General features: G+C 37.9%; 1 non-coding gene across 1 annotated transcript; it reads left to right on the forward strand.

Annotated features, from left to right (window-relative positions):
- The first annotated feature begins 4,291 nt into the window (after window positions 1-4,291).
- LOC147378067 (U6 spliceosomal RNA) lies at window positions 4,292-4,398 on the forward strand. Its single transcript, XR_015154060.1, has one exon. It is a non-coding gene; the product is annotated as a U6 spliceosomal RNA (small nuclear RNA).
- Window positions 4,399-5,353: the final 955 nt, after the last annotated feature.

Here is a 5,353-nt window from a genome sequence, read left to right on the forward strand (position 1 = left end):
CATGGTATCATGTCCCACCACTTTATGGCAAATAAGTGGGGAAACAGTGGAAACAGTGACAGACTTTATTTTGGGGGGCTCTAAAATCGCTGCAGATGGTGATTGCAGCCATGAAATTAAAAGACACTCTCCTTGGAAGGAAAGTTATGACCAACCTAGATAGCATATTCAAAAGCAGAGACATTACTTTGCCAACAAAGGTCCATCTAGTCAAGGCTATGGTTTTTCCAGTAGTCATGTGTGGATGTGAGAGTTGGACTATAAAGAAAGCTGAGCACCAAAGAATTGATGCTTTTGAACTGTGGTGTTGGAGAAGACTCTTGAGAGTCCTTTGGACTTCAAGGAGATCCAACTAGTCCATCCTAAAGGAGATCAGTCCTGAGTGTTCATTGGAAGGACTGATGTTGAAACTGAAACTCCAATACTTTGGCCACCTGATGCGAAGAGCTGACTCATTTGAAAAGACCCTGATGCTGGGAAAGATTGAAGGCAGGAGGAGAAGGGGACGACAGAGGATGAGGTGGTTGGATGGAGTCACCGACTCAATGGACATGAGTTTGGGTAAACTCCAGGAGTTGGTGATGGGCAGGGAGGCCTGGTGCTGCGATCCATGGGGTTGCAAAGAGTCAGACGTGAGTGAGAGACTGAACTGACTGACAGAAACTGAAAGAGGCTACAGTAGAGATAATATGTTTTACAAACTGCTGGTTGCAACCCACTGGTTATGAAACCAATTTCTTTAGCCATTACCAAAATTTCATGTAAAGTGAGAGAGAATAAACAGAATGGGGAATACCAGAGTGTATAACTGTAAAAAGGTTAAATCTTGTTTTAAAATTTTTTGTTTCATTATGTGTGGGAACCAAGTCAAAAATATTTGAGAAACACTGAACTATAATGTTAGAAATGTATAGGGGAGACACCATAAGAAGTGTTAAAGATGAGATCTGAAATAAATCTTACTTCATCCTAGAGACAGTGGGAGCCATTAAAGAGTAATTCAGAGAATATTGTGATCACATTTGTGCTTTGTAAAGATCCTTCTAGAGAAAGATGAAAGAAGAGCTGAGAGATTGCTTAGGTGGCTACTGCAGTCATGCAGAAGACATCATGATGGGCTGGACTAGGAGAGTAGCAATGGGCATGGAGAGAGAGCCCACCTAAGGTTGGCCCTCTATATACAAAGGTACGAATCTGTACCACTACAGAATTCCCTTCAGGGGTAAATAATAGGTGAAGTAGAAGGCAAAATGATTGCTCTGCACCTGAGATTCGACCAATAAGTAGGGATAAGATGACACTGGGTCTTGGGACTATCAAGAGACAAATGGAAGTGTTAGACTGTGAAATCTAATCTGAATTTTAAGAGAAATTAAATCCAGGAGCTGATTTAAATTTTAAATAGTGACAATAAGACATCTACCACAGTAGTTTTAATTAAAAAGACTGGCATGGTGAGGATGTGGAACAAATGAAACTCTCATAGACTTCTGGTGGAGTAAAACTGGTCAGCAGTGTCCACTACAGCTTATCATATACAAATGTTATGACCCAACTCTTCTCCTTGGTCCTCCTCTTCCCCAAAGAGAAAGCATGATTTGTCCAAAAAGACACAGTCAAGAATGTTCACAGCAGCTTTCTTCATAATAATAAAAAACAGAGAGCAACTTGAAGTTCATCAATAGTAGAAGGAATAACTTGTGGTGTTAATATATTTAAATATTATACTGTGTGTCTTTCTAGTTATCAACTGACCACAGTACAGCCATCTGTAGTGCCTCAGTGCCTGAACAGCAGAGGGTTGCTTTTTTAATATAAATAGTACAAGATTACTATTCAATTTCTTCTGATGAGTAAATTTTGCCATTAAAAAGTCATTTTATGGTACAAAAATGGTACAAAAGAAGTACCATTTATAGGAAGGTAAAACAGATGAAACTAATCTGTGGTGTGGGCATCAGAATAGTGGTTACATTTTCTTGTTTTTTGTTTGTTTCTTTGACCATGCTGTGCAGCATATGGGATCTCAGTTCCTAGACCAAGGATGAAACCCACAACCCTTGCATTGGAAGTGCAGAGACTTAACCCCTAAACCACCAGGGGGGGTCCAGTGGTTACCTTTGATGGAGGACACTAATGGTTCAAAAAACTTCTAGGAGTTGAAAATGTTCTATTTTTTAATTTGAGAGGTGATTACATGAGTGTGTTCACTGTGTGAAAAATCATCAAGCTTTGCATTTATGATTTTTGACTGTGAAATATGTTTTACTTCAGCTTTTTAAAAAGTATACTGTCAATTAGAATAAATTCTAGCAGAAGTACAATTTCTGGTTCTGGAGACAGGCATCTCAGCTGCCCCAAGTTGAATTTCTCACACACTTCAGTTCATGGCTTAGTAGTGCAAGTAAGACATCTCTTATATGTTATTTCATGTTATTGTTATTCTCTCTACCCCCATCTTTCTCTCTCCCAGATCCCCTCCCTAGTGTATTTAATATCTTTCCTTTAAATTCACTGTCCAGTTTTCTGTGTAGAAATATGTGTATCTTTGAAAATTGTGGTGATGTGTGTACGTGCTTTTAAGATATGTAAGTGATGCTGTGCTAAAAATCTCATTTTGATTTTTACGTGTTAGACTTCAATACTGTGAATCTGAGATATGATCATGTAATATGAAAATATAGCTAATTTATTATAATCGCTGTATGACATTCCACTGTATGCATGCGTTTTACTTCGTTACACTAATGACGGGCCTCCACGTTGCTTCCCACTCTTCGCTACCACAACTGTACTAGTTTCCTCATGGATCTGCAGGAGAGTAATGAAGCACATTGTACAGCCTTTTGTCTTTATCATCAATATTTTTTCCCAGGAAGATTCAGTCACATTCCCATCAGCTTTTATAATTCTTTTGTATTTTTTCTTCAATCTGATAAGCAAAAAAATTCTCAACATATCTTAATGTGCATTTGACTTCATCTAATAATTTGTATTGGAGTACAATTGCTTCACAATGTTGTGTTGATTTCTGCTATATTTTTGTTGTGTTCGGTTGCTAAGTCGTGTCTCACTCTTTGTGACTTCATGGACTGTAGCGCTCCAGGCTTCCCTATCACTATCTCCCGGAGTTTGCTCAAACTCATGTCCATTGTGTCTGTGATGCTATCCAACCATCTCATCCTCTGTGGCCCCCTTCTCCTCCTGCCCTCAATCTTTCCCAGCATCTGGGTCTTTTCCAATAAGTCAGTTCTTTGCATCAGATGGCCAAAGTATTGGAGCTTCAGCATCAGTCCTTCCAATGAATATTCAGGGTTGATTTCCTTTAGGATGGACTGGTTTGATCTCCCTGCTGTCCAAGGGGCTCTCAAGAGTCTTCTCTAGCACCACAGTTTGAAAGTGTCAATTCTTTGGCACTCAGCTTTCTTTATGGTCCTACTCTCACATCTGTACATGGCTACTGGAAAAGCTTTGACTAGACAGACCTTCATTGGCAAATTGATGGCTTTGTTTTTTAATATGCTGTCTAGGTTTGCCATAGCTTGAATCAGCTATGTATACATAAATCCCCTCCCTCTTGGACCACCCACCCACCTACCACCTCCCATACCCACCCATCTATGTAGTCCCAAAGCACTGAGCCGAGCTTCATGTGATTTATAGCAGGTTCTCACTAGCTATCTATTTAGATAAAAATAAGCTAAAAAATAAAAAAAATTTTAAATCACTAGTAAGATTAAATATTTTTTCATATTTTTTGTTCATTTATATTCATATTAGTTAATTGCTTGTTCATGCCTTTAATTCATTTTTCTTCTGGGATTTTTTTTTTTCATTGACTCTTAAGAAAGCTTCATATATTAACAAAATTGACCTGTGTTCATATATTGCAGATATTTTTTCTCATTTGATTTTGTTTTCTAACTTTATTATGGTGCTGCTGGTGGCGATTCCAAGTTTGTTTTGTTTTTTTGTTGTTTGATTGGTTTGGGCTTATGGCTGTCTTTTTGTTTCCTTAAAAAATTTTTTTTTTTTAATTTGTATCTAGCTGCCTTTTTATGGTTTTGGTTTTGAGGTAATATGCAAGAAGAGCCAAAAAAACCTTTCTAATTCAATTATATGTTTAGAGGTAAGAGAAATATAAGTGAGGAGGACTAAGGTTAAGAGGAACATTAATCCTATCAAGATGTATCAGGGAAGAAAGTAACCAACCAAACCAAAAGGAATTGTATTTGCAAAACAAATTTTTGATGTTAGAACCTACTTGGAATGTTTAAGATAAATCAAAATAGTGCTCGCTTCAGCAGCGTATATACTAAAATTGGAATGATGCAGAGAAGATTAGCATGGCCCCTGTTCAAGGATGACGTGTAAATTCGTGAAGCATTCCATATTTGGGGGGAAGAAAGCATTTGGACCACAGTAAGAATTCAATAAATGGTAACAGTTGTTAAGATAGAAAAAGAGAAAAGATAAACCAAAATATATCCAGGATGTAGTTTTGATTGTAACCCCTCTCTTTCCACCTGTACCATGTGATGTTCTTGCTAGGCACTGAAGTCAGGCTAGGTTCCAATAATTGTAAGTGAGATCCTGGGGCCTGTGTCAGGAAGCAGATGTGGCAGCCTGACGGCCATGGTGACCACCTAGCGTTAGTGGGAATTTCAGACAACCAGGCTGATATTGACTGCAGTGTACCATATGGTGAGGAAAGCAAAGGTTCTTCTCTGGTCAGCATAACTGCTGAAGAAATACAGTCACTTCTTTTTCTAGACACTTTATTTAGAAATTTAAACCATGCCTTATCCAAAAGTGGACTTGAGATTGCTTATATGCAAAAAAATATAGTGCAAGATTAAAAGAGTAGATGAAGAAATTATGGAAAGGGAAACATTAAAGTAGGATAAATAAGATAAAGCCAGAGATAACATTATTACACAAAATGCATACCTAAAGGTTCAGTACAAGTTGTGAAATAAGAGTAGGAATGTTAGCTTCTTAGTAAAGAGAGCAAAAAGAGTGGAGCCTTTTCGCGAAAGTTGTTCATGAAAATTATAATCACTCCTGATACTGAGTTCTAAGAGAAATTTCTCCATTGAGTAACATAAAGAGAACAATGCCCCATGACCTAGTTGAAAGGCCCTCAGCAACATACAAACAGTCAACAATACAAGCCTGCATGTGGGCAACTAAGAGCAGTCCTTGGTATTTTTACATAGAGTGTTTCTCGTACAAAAAGGATTGTAAAGGTCTCCCCTTTCTTGATTAGCAAATTCTACTAGATAAGGAAGAAAGATGTTACGCATGTTCTCAAGATTCAGTTCAAAATCCATGAGGTAAGTTTTGGTTCCTT

Source organism: Bos grunniens, chromosome 2 (genome assembly GCF_055505025.1).
Source record: "Bos grunniens cultivar Pamir isolate PY7600 chromosome 2, Bosgru_T2T1.0, whole genome shotgun sequence".
Classification (NCBI taxonomy): domain Eukaryota; kingdom Metazoa; phylum Chordata; class Mammalia; order Artiodactyla; family Bovidae; genus Bos; species Bos grunniens.